This window comes from Suncus etruscus, chromosome 1 (assembly GCF_024139225.1).
Source record: "Suncus etruscus isolate mSunEtr1 chromosome 1, mSunEtr1.pri.cur, whole genome shotgun sequence".
Taxonomy (NCBI): Eukaryota; Metazoa; Chordata; class Mammalia; order Eulipotyphla; family Soricidae; genus Suncus; species Suncus etruscus.
The window spans coordinates 181,676,135-181,697,190 of NC_064848.1; positions in this window are offsets into that span (position 1 = coordinate 181,676,135).

Sequence of the window (21,056 nt, forward strand, 5' to 3'; positions counted from 1 at the left end):
GAAAACACCAAAAAAATTATCTTTGGTGACTTCAGAGAATAAAAATATGTATGTGTAGAAATTAAGTTGAATGAAATTTTATAAATCTATGAAAAGATATGGGAAGAATGAGCCAGATGTTCCATAAAATAAAAGATACAAAATAAGATGAAAACTAGGGGGGAAAACTCACTAGCTTCTTCAGGTAGGAAGTAAAACAGTATACTCTTATATGCAGGAATAGAGAATATTAGTAGTTATACCAGAAACAGGAAATATCAAGTTTACTATAGTTATATAGTGTTTTAATTATATTAGGAGCGCAAAGAGAAAATAGTAGCAGTGATTTCAAACTCTCATCTCTCCATAATAGGAAAGTAATAACAATAATAATATCCAAGGACCAAGAGAGAGCAATACATCCAGATTATCTAGAAACATGAGGGAAAATATCAAAAGAAATAAAGACTAAAAGTCAAAAGAATCTTTCTGGAGGGATAAAGGAAAGCAAAACTGGGCAATTACATTGTTTTTTTTTAATAAGTCCTTTACAACACTCAAATTTTTTAAATTATGGATACACTTTTTGGGAGTGGAGTGTTTGGGCCACACATGGTGGTGCTCAAAACATGAACAGTGAAAGCAAATAACATTTTCCACTAACATTTTTCAGAATTTCTGGCACCCAAAATAACCTTCCATTGAGCCAAGTTTCTACCTTTGGACTACTCCACTGCCTGGGCTGGTTTTCTCAGCCTTCTTTGCTGCTAGGCATGGGCATGTTGTTTCAGTAAGGAAAACATGATGTACAGAAAAAAGGCAAGATGTGGGAGACATTCATGCAGGATTGATGGAGCACAGTGGGGTTACATTCAGCATTTAAAGGCAACAAGGGCTAAGAAATTTGCCTGCCAGCCTTAATATCATCCCACACACAGTGAAGCAAGTGACCAAAATCACCTCCAGCAGCCGAGCTGTGTTGTTAGACTTTTTCAGTGCGTTGCTCAGAATCTGATTCTGTGATCCCTCCCAAGATGCTTTAAACTACCTGGCATCCTTTAATAAAGAACTTTCCTGATTAATTAAGCAAGAAGAAGTTCTATTTAAAACTAAGCACCCCGATGAACAGGGTGAGCTAGACAGAATTGGGGAGTGAGGGTTGTGGGAGGACAAGAGAGAGTACTAGGATGTCAAGAACCAGAGGAAACTTCTTTGTAGTAGGATAAAGGAGAAATAAAAAGTGAACATAGTAACTTAGAGGGTGAGCTTATAAATGCCATGTAGTACCTCCCTAAATGCTTTATAATGCATTATAGGACTGACAGAAATTCTTTTTTCCCCTTTTTATTTGAACGCCAGGATTACAAGTTGTTTGTGAATGAGTTTCAGTCTTACAATGTACACCGTCCTTCACTCATGAACGTTTTCCACCACCAATGTACCTGGATTCCTGCCACCCTCCCCTATACCTGCCTCTTGGACAGGAGTTTAACTTCTCTTTCTCTTTTATTTCTCTGTTTCTCTCTCACTCTCCAGTTTTCTTTTTCAGACACTATGATTTGAACTGTTGTTCATGGAGAAGTACTGTGTATATCATGTTATCTCCATACAACATAGCTGGATGTCAGTTATTGTCCAGAGTGGTCTGTTCCAATAATCGTTGTCATAGTGGTCCCTTCTCTGCCCTAACTGCACTGCTTCACTGACTATTGCAAACTTCCTACCATGGACTAGTCATCCTAGCCCTACTCTCTATCTGGATATTATTACCAAACTGTCTTTTTTTTCTTATCTACCATAAGTGAGATTTCTCTACAGACAGGAAATTTGGGGGGAATTTTAGGGCCACATTCAGTGACTCAAGGGTTACTCCTGAATTAGTGCTCAGAAATTATTCCTAGTAGGCTCGGGGAACCATATGGAAAGCCAGGGATTGAACACTGGTTGGCCGTGTGCAAGGCAAAGGCCCTACTCACTGTGCTATCATTCCAGCCCAGCAGTCAGGAATTCTTACAAAGCAATAATAAGAGAGAAATATAGCTTCGTTACTTTTATTGTGAGCCAACTTTTGTCCCAAACTAATGTGACTAGGAATCCTACTTTGTACTAGTGAAAAAACCTAAGAAGAAATCTATAAATCCTTTCAGACTGTCTGAGAACTGAACTCCTTGCTCAACACATGATCACCATCATCCTGGGTGTCCCCTTCTCTTTCATATGTTCTCCCCACTATTCACTCTCTGACCTGTGTCCTAGCACCAATGATTCCCTTATACCCAACTTAGACCTTTTACACTGGGGGAGAGGGGGAACTGTCTCCCTGAACCATCCTTTCAGATACCCATATGATTCTTTTGTTCAGGGTTTATGTCTAAGACTTTCTCTGATGACCAGTTTCTAAATGCCCCTCATCCCAAATATTCCACCAGTCTTCCACACAATTGTCTGTTTTTCCTTCTTTACAGAGTACTTGGTGACATTATTTATTGGTTTATTGAAAGACTTTCTTAACTAGATAGTTAAGGATGAGAATGCCAAGTCTCAAAATGTAGTAATTTATTCCCTTTTTCATCTTTATGAACAAAGAAGCAAAGTGATATTAACAGTTGCATTCTTTTTTTTTTTTTTTTTTTTACTTTTTATAATAAATTCACTTTTTCCTTTTTTTTTTTTTTTTTTTTTTATTTAATTTTTTTTTTATTTAAACACCTTGATTACATACATGATTGTGTTTGGGTTTCAGTCATAAAAGGAACACCACCCATCACCAGTGCAACATTCCCATCACCCAAGTCCCAAATCACCCTCCTCCCCACCCAACCCCCGCCTGTACCCTAAACAGGCTCTACATTTCCCTCATACATTCTCAATATTAGGACAGTTCAAAATGTAGTTATTTCTCTAACTAAACTCATCACTCTTTGTGGTGAGCTTCCTGAGGTGAGCTAGAACTTCCAGCTCTTTTCTCTTTTGTGTCTGAAAATTATTATTACAAGGGTGTCTTTCATTTTTCTTAAAACCCATAGATGAGTGAGACCATTCTGCGTTTTTCTCTCTCTCTCTGACTTATTTCACTCAGCATAATAGATTCCATGTACATCCATGTATAGGAAAATTTCATGACTTCATCTCTCCTGACAGCTGCATAATATTCCATTGTGTATATGTACCACAGTTTCTTTAGCCATTCATCTGTTGAAGGGCATCTTGGTTGTTTCCAGAGTCTTGCTATGGTAAATAGAGCTGCAATGAATATAGGTGTAAGGAAGGGGTTTTTGTATTGTATTTTTGTGTTCCTAGGGTATATTCCTAGGAGTGGTATAGCTGGATCGTATGGGAGCTCGATTTCCAGTTTTTGGAGGAATCTCCATATCGCTTTCCATAAAGGTTGAACTAGACAGCATTCCCACCAGCAGTGGATAAGAGTTCCTTTCTCTCCACATCCCCGCCAACACTGTTTATTCTCATTCTTTGTGATGTGTGCCATTCTCTGGGGTGTGAGGTGGTATCTCATCGTTGTTTTGATTTGCATCTCCCTGATGATTAGTGATGTGGAACATTTTTTCATGTGTCTTTTGGCCATGCGTATTTCTTCTTTGTCAAAGTGTCTGTTCATTTCTTCTCCCCATTTTTTGATGGGGTTAGATGTTTTTTTCTTGTAAAGTTCTGTCAGTGCCTTGTATATTTTGGAGATTAGCCCCTTATCTGATGGGTATTGGGTGAATAGTTTCTCTCCACTCAGTGGGTGGCTCTTGTATCCTGGGCACTATTTCCTTTGAGGTGCAGAAGCTTCTCAGCTTAATATATTCCCATCTGTTAATCTCTGCTTTCACTTGCTTGGAGAGTGCAGTTTCCTCCTTGAAGATGCCTGTAATGTCCTGTAGTGTTTTGCCTATGTGCAGTTCTATATATCTTATGGTTTTGGGGCTGATATCGAGGTCTTTAATCCATTTGGATTTTACCTTTGTACATGATGTTAGCTGGGGGTCTAAGTTTAATTTTTTGCAAGTGGCTATCCAATTGTGCCAACACCACTTGTTGAAGAGGCTTTCCCTGCTCCATTTAGGATTTCCTGCTCCTTTATCAAAAATTAGATGGTTGTATCTCTGGGGAACATTTTCTGAGTATTCAAGCCTATTCCACTGATCTGAGGACCTATCCTTATTCCAATACCATGCTGTTTTGATAACTGTTGCTTTGTAGTACAGTTTAAAGTTGGGAAAAGTAATTCCTCCCATATTCTTTTTCCCAATGATTGCTTTAGCTATTCGAGGGTGTTTATTGTTCCAAATGAATTTCAAAAGTGTCTGATCCACTTCTTTGAAGAATGTCATGGGTATCTTTAGAGGGATGGCATTAAATCTGTATAATGCCTTGGGGAGTATTGACATTTTGATGATGTTAATCCTGCCAATCCATGAGCAGGGTATGTGTTTCCATTTCCGTGTGTCCTCTCTTATTTCTTGGAGCAGAGTTTTATAGTTTTCTTTGTATAGGTCCTTCACATATTTAGTCAAGTTGATTCCAAGATATTTGAGTTTGTGTGGTACTATTGTGAATGGGGTGTTTTCTTAATGTCCATTTCTTCTTTATTACTGTTGGTGTATAGAAAGGCCATTGATTTTTGTGTGTTAATTTTGTAGCCTGCCACCTTGCTATATGAGTCTATTGTTTCTAGAAGCTTTTTGATAGAGTCTTTAGGGTTTTCTAAGTAGAGTATCATGTCATCTGCAAACAGTGAGAGCTTGACTTCTTCCTTTCCTATCTGGATTCCCTTGATATCCTTTTCTTGCCTAATCGCTATAGCAAGTACTTCCAGTGCTATGTTGAATAGGAGTGGTGAGAGAGGACAGCCTTGTCTTGTGCCAGAATTTAGAGGGAAGGCTTTCAGTTTTTCTCCATTGAGGATAATATTTGCCACTGGCTTGTGGTAGATGGCCTTCACTATATTGAGAAAGGTTCCCTCCATTCCCATCTTGCTGAGAGTTTTGATCAAGAATGGGTGTTGGACCTTATCAAATGCTTTCTCTGCATCTATTGATATGATCATGTGGTTTTTATTTTTCTTGTTATTGATGTTGTGTATTATGTTGATAGATTTACGGATGTTAACCAGCCTTGCATTCCTGGGATGAAACCTACTTGATCGTAGTGGATGATCTTCTTAATGAGGCATTGAATCCTATTTGCCAGGATTTTGTTGAGGATCTTTGCATCTGCATTCATCAGTGATATTGGTCTGTAATTTTCTTTTTTGGTAGCGTCTCTGTCTGGTTTAGGTATCAAGGTGATGTTGGCTTCATAAAAGCTATTTGGAAGTGTTTCTGTTTGTTCAATTTCATGAAAGAGTCTTGCCAAGATTGGCAGTAGTTCCTCTTGGAAAGTTTGATAGAATTCATTAGTGAATCCATCTGGACCTGGGCTTTTGTTTTTCGGCAGACATTTGATTACTGTTTTAATTTCATCAATGGTGATGGGGGTGTTTAGATATGCTACATCCTCTTCCTTCAACCGTGGAAGATTATAAGAGTCCAAGAATTTATCCATTTCTTCCAGGTTCTCATTTTTAGTGGCGTAGAGTTTTTCAAAGTAGTTTCTGATTACCCTTTGAATCTCTGTCATATCAGTAGTGATCTCTCCTTTTTCATTCCTGATACGAGTTATCAAGTTTCTCTCTCTCTCTTTCTTTGTTAGGTTTGCCAGTGGTCTATCAATCTTGTTTATTTTTTCAAAGAACCAACTTCTGCTTTCGTTGATCTTTCGGATTGTTTTTTGAGTTTCCACTTCGTTGATTTCTGCTCTCAGCTTTGTTATTTCCTTCTGTCTTCCTGTTCTTGGGTCCTTTTGTTGAGCATTTTCTAGTTCTATTAGCTGTGTCATTAAGCTACTCAGGTAAGCTCCTTCTTCCTTCCTGATGTGTGCTTGCAAAGCTATAAATTTTCCTCTCAGTACTGCTTTTGCTGTGTCCCATAAGTTCTGAGAGTTTGTGTCTTTATTGTCATTTGTTTCCAGGAACCTTTTTATTTCCTCCTTGATTTCATCTCGGACCCACTGGTTATTGAGCATGAGGCTGTTTAACTTCCAGGTGTTAAAGTGTTTCTTCTGAGTCCCTTTGGAGTTCACAAATAATTTCAGAGCCTTGTGGTCAGCGAAGGTAGTCTGCAAAATTTCTATCCTCTTGATCTTATGGAGGTATGTTTTATGTGCCAGCATGTAGTCTATCCTGGAGAATGTCCCATGTACATTGGAGAAGAATGTGTATCCAGGTTTCTGGGGATGGAGTGTCCTATATATATCCACTAGGCCTCTTTCTTCCATTTCTCTCCTCAGGTCTAGTATATTCTTGTTGGGTTTCAGTCTGGTTGACCTGTCCAGTGTTGACAAAGCCGTGTTTAGGTCCCCCACAATTATTGTGTTGTTGTTGATATTATTTTTCAGATTTGTCAGCAGTTGTATTAAATATTTTGCTGGCCCCTCATTCGGTGCATATATGTTTAGGAGAGTGAATTCTTCCTGCTCTACGTACCCCTTGATTAATATAAAATGTCCGTCTTTGTCCCTTACAACCTTCCTGAGTATAAAGTTTGCATTATCTGATATAGTATGGCCACTCCAGCTTTTTTATGGGTGTTGTTTGCTTGGATAACTTTTCTCCAGCCTTTTATTTTGAGTCTATGTTTGTTCTGACTATTCAGGTGCGTTTCTTGTAGGCAGCAGAAGGTTGGATTGAGTTTTTTGATCCATTTAGCCACTCTGTGTCTCTTAACTGGTGCATTTAGTCCATTGACGTTGAGAGAAAGAATTGTCCTGGGATTTAACGCCATCTTTATTTCAAAATTTGGTGTGTCTTTTGGGTAGTCTTGTCTTAGATTAGGTCTTTCAGTTTTTCTCTTAAGACTGGTTTTGTGTCTGTGAAGTTTCTGAGCTGTTTTTTGTCTGTGAAACCATGTATTCTTCCATCAAACCGGAAAGTGAGTTTTGCTGGGTATAGTATTCTGGGTGAAGCATTCATTTCATTCAGTCTTGTCACAATATCCCACCACTGCTTTCTGGCATTGAGCGTTTCTGGTGACAGGTCTGCTGTAAATCTCAGGGAAGCTTGCTTGAACATGATTTCCCCTTTTGATCTTGCTGTTTTCAGAATTCTGTCTCTATCTGTGGGATTTGTCATTGTGACTAGGATGTGTCTTGGGGGGTTTTTCTGGGGTCTCTTTTGGTTGGTACTCTTCGGGCATGCAGGATTTGATCACATATATTCTTTAGCTCTGGGAGTTTCTCTTTAATGATGTTCTTGACCATTGATTCTTCCTGGAAATTTTCTTCCTGGGTCTCTGGGACTCCAATGATTCTTAAGTTGTTTCTGTTGATCTTATCATAGACTTCTATTTTCGTCTGTTCCCATTCTTTGACTAATTTTTCCATTGTCTGCTCATTTGCTTTAAGTTTTTTGTCCAATCTCTCCTGCTGTATGGAATTGTTATGTATCTCATCTTCCACAGCACCAAGTCTATTCTCAGCTTCTGATACCCTGTCCCAGAGCTTTCCATTTTGTCATTCACTTCGTTTACTGAGTTTTTCAGGCCTGTTAGTTGACATGTTATTTCAGTTTGGAGTTTTGTCATTTCTGCCTTCATATTTTCTTGGTTCTTATTAGTGTTCTGTTCAACTCGATCCATGGTTTCTTGGAGTCTGTTGAGCACCTTCCATATTGCTAGTCTAAAGTCCTTATCTGAGAGGTTGATTAGTTGTTCAGTCATTATCTGGTCCTCAGAATTGTCATCTTCATTCTCTATGTCTGATGCTGGCCTGCGCTGTTTCCCCATTGTCACATTTGTATTGTGGGTTTTTCTACGTGTTGTAGTGGTATTCATTGTCTATATGATGTAGGCAGCACACTCCTCTGGCTCCTCCCTTTCTGGATGGGCTGACTTGCCTCTAAGGGAGGGGAGTCCTCCGTGGATGAAGCCTCACACTGGGTCAAATCTTAGGCCCGAGCATGTAACAGAGAAGACAGTCCAGAGAGAAATGTTTGCTTCTGTGATATAGCGCCGTTCTTAGTGTGATTTTTCCTTCTTGTTGCAATGGAGTTCTTTCCTTAGAAAGAGTGCACGGCCGCGTAGCGAAGCGGAGCGGCCGTGCTCCTCTGAGCCTCTTTTTGCCCCACTCGCAAGAGTTTCACGCAAGAGGACAGTAGACAGACATAGACAGGTCACACTCACAGTCTTTCACAGCTGAGCCCCACTGGGCCGGTGTACTTTCGCGGATTTTCCCCGCCTGGTGTCACACACAGGGAGCCAGCTTTTGCAAAGGATAGCCGGCTTTTATGCTCTGAAGTCCCTCCCTCAACAGTTGCATTCTTGCAACAATAGATGAATTAGAAACCAGGGGACTTTGCCTGGCCTGAAAAAAGCATGACTTGATTTTCACCAGTTTTTTTTTTATCTTAAGGTTACAGTACAGCAGGCAGACTCCCTCTGTCATGGGCTGTCTTTTGTAAGTAGCAATCAAGTTAGAAAAACCCTCTCTTGGAAACAGAGAGAGAGAGAGAGAGAGAGAGAGAGAGAGAGAGAGAGAGAGAGAGAATGTTTGCCATAAAGGCAAATGAGCAGGGCTAGAGGGAAACTGGGGACATTGGTGGTGGTTGGAACATTGTATGACTAAATCTCAACCGTGAACAATTTTGTAACTCACAGTGATTTAATTTTTTTAATTTATAAAGAGAAAAAGAAAAAAAAACATTGTTTTTATTCTCAAGAGTCCTGCAACCCCACCTGGACAGCTTAGAAAAATTAGATTGTTTTGTTCTTAATACCTAAAAATCTTCAAAGCAGGAAAGAATACTCCTAAGTCTACTCATGCATGTGAACTCTGTACATTAGAAAGTAACTCACTGCTGATGGGAGTTGTTTGACACCAGATCTCCGTTTCAATTAATATCCAACATATGAATGATTTTTCTCCTGGTGCAGAATTCCTTTCACTTCATCATTTCCAGCCATGGCCATTTTAAGAAATTAGAGTAAAGTCAGAGCTGCCAGAAGCCTGGCCAATACTAGTCTAGAGAATTCAAATGAGCACCTGTTTCATTAGTTCCCTCACTGGGTGCCTGAGTGGCCCAGGCCAGCCTGGGAAAGTGCCATGTAATTGGAACTCACATGTACAGAGTCATTAAGAGTATTTAAAACCCCCTCAAAACCTGGGCCAGGTAGGGCTCCCACACAGACCAAGATGGCAGAAACATGCTGAGGAGAGATAGGACAATGCGGATTCCACATGATGAAGTGCAGAACGAAGAATAAAAAACACCAAGGACCAAGAGCACCAGAAGCAAAGACTTCTGAAACCTCCATTCTCGGAAAGCAGGCCAAGAAGTTAGCACAGAAGCAAAGCAAGAGGCCAGACACAGAAAAGATCAGAATCAACCCACATATGCCCCGGGTATCATCTGAAACTGGCCACCAAATGTAGGGGTCAAACCAGATTGAATAAAGGCAGTTCCTGCAGCTTGGTGGGAAGCAGTCTTGCAAAATAAGGACACTCAAACTGGAGTCACACAGTGGGCAATGCATGCCCAGTACGTTTCCTCCCTCCTACACTAAATCTTCACGTGTCCCTGAGCCTAACTAGTGTTCAGTTCTGTATGCAGTACAGATCACCTCAACAGTTCTATCTGCTCACTCTCAAGGTTGTACTCTGGGAGCAGTTTCAGGAACACACTTTCCCAGGGGAGAGAGATGAACAGCATCTCACTTTCCAGGTCCATGATCTTTCTATTGTCTTCTAACACCAGGAAACTCCAATAGTTGTTATCAAGATGTGTACCCTGGGTTCCAGGGCACAGAGGAGAAAGAATTTTAGAGAGACCCTGAAGTCTCGTTCTTGAACAAGGTAAAAGATGCTAAGTTGCACTAGACTAGAGTCGCTGTAAAGGCAGCTGGCCTCATTGACATCAAGAGTTGATTGAGTGCTATAGTCCATATGGCTCAGTGAAGCAGATGAGAGCACCAGCCAGTGAGTGAGACAAGGACATTGAGTGAACAGGGGCAAATACTCACAGTCTCCACTACAAAGTTCAAATTGGCATTTTTCATTTCTAAATCCCCTTTTTAACATTAAGTAAAGTTGAGTAAGGTTTTTCTTTGAGTAAATTTTTTGAGCCACACCCACCTAGCAACCACCAGCTCTCTCTTTCCCTCTCTTCTTCTCTCTCCCTCTGTTTCTCTCCCTCTCTCTCTCCCTCTCTCCCCCCCTTTCTCTCTTCCCTCTCTTCCTCCTTCCCTTCCTCCTTTTTCCCTCCTTCCCTGCTGGAGCAATTATAGGTAGATAGATAGATAGATAGATAGATAGATAGATAGATAGATAGATAGATAGATAGATAGATAGATGATAGATAGATAGATAGATATTGGTTTTTGGGTTACACCCGGCAGTGCTTAGGGGTTACTCCTGGATCTTGGCTCTGCACTCAGAAATCACTCCTGGAAGGCTCAAGGGACCATATGGGATGCCAGGATTCAAACCACCATTCGTCCTGGATCAGCTGCGTGCAAGGCAAATGCCCTACCACTGTGCTATATCTCAGGCCCCAGGAGCAATTCTTTTTTTTTTTTTTTTTTTTTTTGGTTTTTGGTTTTTGGGCCACACCTGGTGATGCTCAGGGGTTACTCCTGGCTATGCGCTCAGAAGTCACTCCTGGCTTGGGAGATCATATGGGATGCCGGGGGGATCGAACTGTGGTCCGTCCTAGGCTAGCGCTGGCAAAGCAGACACCTTACCTCTAGCACCACCGTGCCGGCCCCGGGAACAATTGTTTTTAGAATGTCTTGTAGTTTAAATAATCTTTGAACTGTGCTTAACATTAGCTTGATAGATATTTGAATGTATTGAAACAAGTCAGACAAAGATACAATGGGACTATTTCTAGTGCTTGTCTTCTACCTTTAGCTGGAAGATTCTACTTATTAGAAGTAGACCCCAGGCAGGTAACAGGGATTCTTTATTAAGGAGTCCTTGTGAAAATCAGATTTTTTTTTTACTATAATGATCATTTCAGATTCTTCCCATTTTATTATCTGCATAAAGTATGCAAAGACTAGGGGACCAGAGAGATATTAGAGGCATTTGGTTTACTAGAGGACTGAAAATATACTAAGGGCATTTGCTTTACACACAATTAACCTGAGTTCAATCATCATCACCCCAGATGGTCCCCCAAGCATCTCACTAGGAGTGATCTATGATCACTAAACCAGGAGTAAACCTTAAGCACTACCCCACAAAAAATATCTAAAGACTTTCCTAGTCCACAGAGCTAGCTCAATGAACTGACCCAGGCTCCATCCCAGGAACCTCATGGTCTCCTGAGTTCCTCCTTAGTGTCCACCAAAAAACTTTCTAAAATATAAAACCTTGTGAAAAATAAGAAAATAATTTCCTAAGAGTTCTAAATTTCCTTCCCTATACTTGTTCAGGCTTACTCAGTTAATCCCCAACAAACAGGATGTGCAGAGGTTTAATAAGCTTTTTCTTATACAGTGCAAATTAGGTGTGATGTAGGTTCAAATATTCTGAATGTTTTATATTTAAATTGTTATTAGAAAATGCTACTTCTTTCTTACTCTCTTTTCTTATTCTTTCTTTGCCTTCTACACCATTCAATATGAAGTTATTTTTCAATGTGTAAAGGAGTGTTTTTAATGAGTGTTGGGATCATAATATGCAATGAATTAAACTTTTATTCTCTAATGTCATATATAAAAATAAGTTTTAAATGGGTTTAAGATTAAAATCAAAAATACATTAAGGGACCAGAGCAATAGCATAGTAGTAGGGCATTTGCCTGCATGCAGCTGACCCAGGACAGACCCAGGTTTGATCCCCAGCATCCCATATCATCCCCCAAGCCAGGAGCAATTTCTGAGCACTTAGCCAGGAGTAATTCCTGAGCATCACTGGGTGTGACCCAAAAACCAAAAAAATAAAAATAAAATAAATACATTGAGCATGACAGGAATAAGTTCAATAACTAGTTTTGAACATGTTTTGTGCACTAGATACCAAGAGAAAGTGGGAAAAATAACAGTTGGGACTATATTAAATTGAAAATATTTTATATAACAAAGGAAAATATATAAAAACAGCCTATTGATAGAGTGGGAAAAGAGATTTGCATATCCTATATCTGTTAAGGACTTTACTATTCAATATGTCTATAAAGAACTCACAAGACTTTCCCAACAAAATTAAATCAAAGATGGCAGATTCAAATGCTTATTCAAAAAGAAAATACAGCTGGTCAATAGGCATATGAAAAAAGATTATCATTATCATTAAGGAAATGCAAATGAGACAACCGTAAGAAACCATATCATACCTGTGAGGCTTGCATCAGAAGGAACCAATTTTGAAGAGAATAGAAACACTGGAGTCGGAGCAATAGCACTGCATTTAGGGCATTTGCCTTGCACACAACCAATCCGGGTTCAATTTTCAGCATTTCATATAGTCCCTGAGGCCTGTCAGGAGTGGACCCCCTGAACACCAGCAGCTATGGCCCCAAAACCAAAAAAAAAAGAAAAAAAAAGAAAAGTAAAAGAATGTAAAAATATAGCAACTCTCCTGCTGATGAAAATGTTACATAGTGCTGTCATTTTGGGAAGATAGTATTAGCTTCCTAGAGAAGCTAAATATATAGATCTACTATGTGATCTAGTATTCCCATTTCTGGATATATATTTGGAAAAATATAAAAAAATATTAAAACACACTTTATTTGCCCCCAGGCCTTCAACATGCAATTTTTATAGTAGGAAGACTTCAGTTATCTGAAAGCCTTTTGAATTTAAACCTTCAGTTTGACCCTGAAACAATAATATCCAAAGAATGGCCTCATAGGTATATACATTCTAATATAATTATATAATATTATATTTGTATCTATAATTATTATTTATATGGGCATTTCCTTTGCATATACTATATGTTACTATACTCTACAGATTTTATGTATTTTTGTACTATTATATACTTATGGTACTAGACATTTATGAATTGACTTTTTCTCATTTAACTTTTTCTTTATTTTTTAGTTTGAGGCACCCATGATTTACAATACTGTTAATGATAGGCAAAAAAAAAGTCCCAACTCTACACTGCAATATTTTGAGACATAAATTCTAATTTACATTGCTGTTGGATCCATAGTCAAAGTCACCCATTGTAAATCCCCCCTAACATCCTCATTGGAATTTGCACCTCAAACACGAATCAATCCTTTTCTCTTTTGTCTGTTTTTATACACCATAACCTTTTATGAAGTAACTCAAGTTTCATTTCTGTGTGAAATAGTAGCTCCCAGAAGAAAGTCAGCTACTGGTCCTGACAATAAAATGAAGAGAAAGTGAAGACATCTGAGAAAGTAATGGTTTTTAACCAGAAAATAGAAATGCAAGATACACTCAGGGCTTACAATGTCAAGTCGATCTGTGGCATCCATAATCTGAAGGACTCCGCCATGCATTCTGCTACAAAAACAATAGTAGGTAGTTTGTTAAAACTGCTTCAGGACCATGCTATAGCAGGATAAAAATTGCCCATTGATGTGAGCAGTAAAATCATTTCCTTAAGAGTCACTCAAATTTTTCAGTTTTACTTAAGGGGAAAAGAATCTGACATAATGAGGGTTCTTATAGCTCTTGAAACCTACCTTAAATAGCAAATGCATATCTCTACACATCAATTCTATTAGGTCTTTATTCACAGGCACCTGCAAAACTGACCTCACCTCTCCGCCCCTCCCCCCCTACCCCATCCACCCCCGACTGCTTCTTGAGAGCCCATGTCTGTGATGTTGTAGCTCTTTGGTCACACCAACCCAAGGAATTCTGTGGCCAAGGTAGCTCAAGCCTGTTGGCCATGCCGGTCTAAGTCAGATGATGTCAGGAGTCAGAACTCACTCAGACTGACTAAATAAAAGCTATAAGCAAACATTGAAGAGAGAGTATACTAGTATACAGGTCACTTCTTTTACACAGAGCGGGACCCAAGTTCAATTTCCCTGAGCACCACCAAAAGAAATCTTCCTAAACAGAGAGCCAAGAATAAGCCCTGAGCACAGGCAGATAATCCCCCAAACTCCTCCTTCATTAAAGTAAAGAACAGCAAATATTACAGGCTGGGAGGACTCTGACAACTAATCAATTTTCCCGTAGTTATGGGAACTGAAGTCCAAAATCAAGCTGCTAGTCCTATAGGTTAACAGAATGCTCTTCCCCACTAGAAAATTAGATGGTTCTCCTCTGTATCTCTTCTTATTCCTATCAGAAAGAGCTCATTTTTCATGAGCTAAATATTGAGAAGTTCTACTTCCAAACTGCTGAGGATAAGAAATTCTACTTATGAACTCAAGGTTTGGTCCATAAGAGGGAAGATGACCCTTGGTGTGCATCCTACCTGAGGTACATGCAGGAAACAATGCCCTCTAGAGGCCAGTATCTCTATACCCTTACAATTCCCTCGGTGCTGCCATATGAGAGTGCTCAGAATGACTATTCAGTCAATCCCATTCTTTCACTTATGGAGTTTTCCTTTTATTTTGTTGTCTTCTGTTTTTTGTGGGGGTCACTCCCTGGCAGGCTCAAGGGATTATATGGGATACCAGGGATCAAACCTGGGTTGGCCACGTGCCAAGGCAAAACAGCCTACCTGCTATACTATCACTCTGTCCCCCCTGAGTTTTTCTTTTTGTATTATATTGGCACCATAGGTCTTAATCATCCAGGAAAAGCACACTTTTTTTTCTTTTGGTTTTTTGGGTCACACCCAGCAGTGCTCAGGGGTTACTTCTGACTCCATGCTCAGAAATCACTCCTGGCAGACTTGGGGGACCATATGGGATGCCAGGATTCGAACCAATGACCTTCTGCATGAAAGGCGAACACCTTACCTCCATGCAATCTCTCCAGCCCCACACTTTTTTTCTAAGTCAGTCATTGTCTTATCTAATTATAATACACGTGTTATTACCTAGTAAATGTAAAATCTGCTAAATTGATAGTCACAGGGTATATTCAGCTCTCTGGGGCAGAATAATGCTTAAATGCCCCTTACTACAGGGGCCGGAGAGATAGTACAGTGTTAGGGCATTTGTCTTATATGCATTTGACCAGGGGTGGACCCAGATTCAATTCCCAGCATCTCATATGGTCCCCCTGAGCCTGCCAGGAGCAATTTTCTGAGCACAGAACGAGGAAAAAACCCCTGAGCACCGCCAAGTGTAACCCCAAAACAAACAAACAAAAAAAAACCCTTACTACATTCCTCTAGTACACTATACAACAAATTATTCTTGAAAAATAAAACAAACAACAGAAAGGGCAAGGTAGATGCAGAACAATTTAGGGCTTTATTTCTAATTATGCCATTACCTGTTAATTAATAATAAAATGTAAATGATGATAAATACTTTTTTTCAATTTTTTTAAATTTATTTAAAACACCTTAATCTACATACATGATTGTGTTCTGGGTTTCAGTCAAGTAAAGAACACCACCCATCACCATAATGATGATAAATACTTTTAAACCATCAGTATTTCCTACTCCCCAGGTCTGTGTCCCCAAGACTAATTGGTTAATCAATTAAATATTGAGGCCATCAAAGGTCTTACTGAGATCATAAGATAATTCTTTGGTTTATATTATTTATGGGTTCATTTATATGTAGGAATTTAGACGTTCTCACATAAAAACCCACTTAGCCTCCTTGGTTCTCATAAAATGAGCTTTTAATATGTTCAGTTTAAGCAAACATTAGCCCAAGACTTCTCCTGAGACAAACACTGTGTCCTGGATCTTGCCTGGTTTTTTGGCCTAACTTAGTTCAGATTTATGTATCTTACAATTCTGTAATCTATAAATACTGATCCTGCATTAACAATTAACAATTTCCCTAGAAATATGTACTGGCTTATAAAAATCTATTAATGGGATACTAGTTATCTTGGCTATTTTATCTATGCAAAATATATATTTACTAGAATCAATTCTCACACTAAAAATTAATTAATGATAGCTAAGAATATGAATATGGTTGCATACATGAGACCCTGGATTCAAACACAAGCACTGCAAAAAATAAATCAACTTGCATGGTAAAGGCCTTTTGGTCTATTTTTTTTGGTTGCCCTCTCAGTCTCAATAATGATTAACTTTGCATGTTTTTACACAAACTATTAATGCCTCTATCTCAAAAATGTTGCTAATCCTCAAAAGTAAAATAAAAAATCTAACACAGTCCTTGACTTCAAGGAGCTTAAAGTTTAATAAGAATCAAATAATAATAAATTACATTATAGGGACCTTTGGTGAAGACTTGTCTCTTTGCCACAGAACAGTACTTCCGTCTGTGAACTTAGTAAGCACTTATTAAAAGGTCAAAAGATGAGCTTACTTTAAATAAATTAGAAAATAAAAGGGAATAGATGCTTAGTGAATTCTACACTTACTTCTTCAGTGACCTTATTAATTTGCAAAACTTTCTGTTAGAGCATTTAGAATACCACACTCAATGCACCCCCAAAAAGAAGTTAAAAACGGTGATGTCCAAAACCAATCATTCTTGAGTTTGAACCAAGCGAATTTACAAAAAGCAGCAGAAGAAGTGACTCTGGCTTTGGCTGCCAAAGCTTGATGGTGGTGGACTGTCATTCTTTGTGTCCCTCATTAAACCCACCTTAGCTCTTTGTGAACTGCAAACAGTTCAAGGAGGAAATCTCGCTATAGAGAATCTGACACTAATCTAGTGCCAAATATCTGATCTATTATTTAATATTATCTTCAATAGAAAATATAATATCTTTATATCAGGTTTATCAGCCTTCATTCATCATTATATTTCAAGAATCTATTAATCTGAGGCTTGTAAAGGAAAAGAGACTATCCGCTAATCTTTGATCTTTGACTAAATTGTTCCCTGGTACAAATGGGTAAGATGTAGAAAATTGCAAGAGACTGTTGTTTTTTATTAGCAAGTGAAAAAACAGCACCTTTTAGAATTATCAGAAATCTGTGATTATGATTGCAGAGGACAAGACCTTACTAAGTAAGTAAAAAATAGGCAAAATTTCTCTGTAGGTATCTACCTAGTCAAGGCAGGACTAGAAACAACCCAGTTTGCCAGAGGTTGAGGCATTTTTGCAAGAATAAGGAAAAAATAGCCATGTGACTATATATAAGCTGAAAGAACTTGAGTCCTGATGAACTCTAAAGACCAACCTCTGTGCCAACTAATCTCCCCACAAGGGACTTTTGCTTGATAAGTAAAGGAACGGGGTTGGAGCAATAACTGTGCTGGAAAGTAGGCACGGATCTTTAATGAGCTCTCAATATTTAGATCCCAAAGTTTTGCTGGATGAAGAACCTTGATCCCACATAACCAAGACATTTGACCTCAGAGATAATTGATGCTTATTAGGTGATAACTAAGCTCCAATCCAGATCAACTCCTGAAAAGATAAAAGAAGTCAATACCTGTCCCTATTTGTCAAGTGAAGAAAGGGGAGTTCCTTTGATAGGAGAAATTATTATCAAATTCTGTTATTTTATACAATTTGTTCAATAGAATCCAGAGAAAAATCAATCAGTCCAAGCAGGATCATAAATAACCCAGAGTTTTTTTCTCCAGGTTATTACTTTTCTCTTCTTCAAACAAAACCGCATAACTTGAGCTATCTAGTCCCGCCTCTCAATTGGTGGGGGGGAATAAGGGAGGTACCAAGACCAAATAGGTGTAAGACCACTAAGTAGTAAGCTAGGCACAGAGGGGGACCCACTTATTCTAGCAGCCCCCAGGGGTAAGGGAAGAGGATATGGGAAGAAGGACGGAAACAGAGGTGGAGGGAGGACAATTCGGTGATGGGAATTCCCTTGATTTTATGTTAATATGTACCTAAAAATATTATTGTCAACGATATGTAAGCCACTGTGATTAAAATAAAAAATTATATTTAATAAAAAAATAATAAACAAAAGCTATATTTTTTAATGATTTTTGGGTCATACCCGGCAGTGCTCAGGGGATACTCCTGGCTCTATGCTCAGAAATTGCTCCTGGCAGTCACGGGGGACCATATGGGACACCGGGATTCGAACTGATGACCTTCTGCATAAAAGGCAAATGCCTTACCTCCATGCTATCTCTCCGGCCCCACAAAAGCTATATTTAACTCATACACAGGATAAATTAAAGGAAAATTAGTGCTAACTAAACATTGTAGCAACAGGGTGCCCATAACCAAAGCATCAGTGAGAACAAACCAACATAAGGTGACACTTCCCTCTCCCCTCACAGAGCAGTAGCGAATAAATACAGTAAAAGTAAAAGATTGAAGTAATGTTTATAGTCTTAGTACACATAATTTAGATTTCCCCATAGGGAGGAATTGGGGTCATACCCAGCAGTGCTCAGTTGTGACTATGAGCTCTGCACTCAAGAGATTACTCCTGGGGCCGGAGAGATAGCACAGTGGTAAGGCGTTTGCTTTAGACGCAGAAGGACAGTAGTTCAAATCCCGGCATCCCATATGGTCCCCCGAGCCTGCCAGGATTGATTTCTGAGCATAGAGTCAGGAGTAACCCCTGAGCGCTTCAGGGTGTGACCAAAACAGAGGAGAGAGAGAGAGAGAGAGACGGAGAGAGAGAGAGAGAGGAGAGGATGAGAGAGAGAGAGAGAGAGAGAGATAATTCACCTGGCTAGGGCCTCAGGGACAATATGGGATGCTGGGGATCAAACTATCATACACTGTATGCAAGGCAAATGCCCTACACTATACCATAGTTTCAGCCCCTAAAGTGTTCATATTTCTACCTCACTCATGATGCCAATGATTCCATGATACTATGACCACTCAATGTTGCAGCCAGATTCTCACCACCTCGTTGCATCAAGGTATAAAGAATACCTTATATAAACCCCTGGGTGATGCCCAAAATCTTCTAGAATGTGCTCACCTCCCTTCAGACCTTAGGGAAGCAAAAAAAACATAATTAGGATCTCAATATTACTCATTAGCACTAGTAGGTCAAGACAAAGCCTGGAAGAAATTTTAATAACAAAAGAACTATGTGTAAGCAACACTCCTAGCAATGTTCACTGAACTGAAAAAAATAATAACAGAAAGCCTCAAAAAGAATTTAAGTATAAGAAAAGTTTCAACAGAAATCATAGAGCTAAAAAATTCAGTACCTGAAGAGACAGGATAAAAATAATCAAAACTAGGAAAATCTGTGTTTACATTCTCCTGCAATCACAGAAAATCTCACCAAAGATTGGATCAGTCTACTATACTAATAGAGTTGGATCTCTATCTATAGAGACAAGCCTGATAAGAACTTTCTCAGCAAGGGGAAAAGGTAAAATATCCATATAGATTCAAGACAGACACTCTTGCTAAGAACAGAGAAACAAACCAAATTTGTAAGAAATTCCTAAGGTGCAAAACTTTATCTTGGGGAGCAGGGGTGTTGTACATAACTGGTGCCCCAGTCTTATGATCTTGAACAGGGGTCTCAAACTCAATTTACCTGGGGGCCGCAGGAGGCAAAGCCGAGGTGAGGCAGGGCCGCATAAGGGATTTTACAAAAAAAAAGTCCTCAAACGTCATTATTAACAGTTTTAATTATTTCTCTGAACATGAATAGAACATTGAGTGAAGATCATGAACAGTTCTTCTGAACATGGCATCTTTTGCCTATTCCTTGCTGCCAGAGACTTGACAGCGCTTCTTCTCACAAATCTGAACCACATTTGGCTTTGGGGAGGAAGCAGTTGAGACCCTCAGTATGGCTTGAAGATCATCATCATTAAGTCTAGACCTGTACTTTGACTTATTGAAGTTCAATGTAGAGAATAACTTTTCACACAAATATGTGCTCCCAAAAAGGCACGTGGTGCACTTGAACATTCGGGAAAGCTCAGGGGAGCTGGGGGGCAATTCTCTTAAAAACTGCCCATGTATGTCTGCTTTTCCACTAATCTCCCTGAACTTGGCTTTGAGATCAGAGTTGCATTGCAGGCCAATGAGCTCCATTTGAAGCACAGGAGGGGGCATCTTGCACATCAAAGGAAAAGGGGGTCCCACAAAAAATTTGGAAAGTGGCTCTGTGCTTTTTGAAGTCTGCAAATCCATGATCAAATTCCTTCTCTAGCTTAAAAATAGCATCAACATATTTCTCACCACTGAATAGTATGCCTGCATCCACAAGTTCCTTGCATGCTGGGAAATGGCAAAGGTTTGTCTGAGAGAGCTAGGATTTCCATAACACAAGTTTTGTGGAGAATGCTCTCACTTTGTTATAGGCAGCACTGATAAGCTGCCCCGGGCCTTGTAACATCTTGTCTAGTACATTCAGCTTATGTGTAATGTCAACAAGAAAAGCTAAGTTCATGAGCCATTTGTGATCACTCAACTCGGAGACAGCATTCCCATCCTTCTCCATGAAGGCTTTCACTTCTCTCAACTCAAAAAATCTTTTCAGGACATTTCCCCTGCTGAGCCAATGTACCTCGGTGAAATAGAGCACATCTCCATATTCTGACTCCATTTCCTCTAAAAAAAAGTATGGAACCTCCTGTGCTTTAAGCCCCTGGATCTGATTTGGTTAATGCATTTCACAACAACAGACATCACATTGTCACATGGCAGGCATTTACTGCAAAGGGCCTGCTGATGAATAATGCAGTGAAGAGCAATGGCCTTGTCTACACTCTCCTCTTAAAAGTGTTTTTTTTTTGAACAAGTGCCACCAGTCCATTTTTTCCTCCCTGTCATTGATGGCGCTCCATCGGTTATTATTCCAACAAACCTCTTCCATGGCAAACCTGCATTCTCAATGGCATCACACAGATGCCAAAATATCTCATTAGTGGTGGTCTGGCCATGCATTGGAATTATTGTGAGCAGCTCTTCTGTCAATTCAAATTGCAATCAACACCACGGACATAAATTGTGAGCTGTGCAGTGCCTGTTATATCTGTGCTCTCATCAAGAGCAACTGAGTATGCATCAAAACATTTGGCT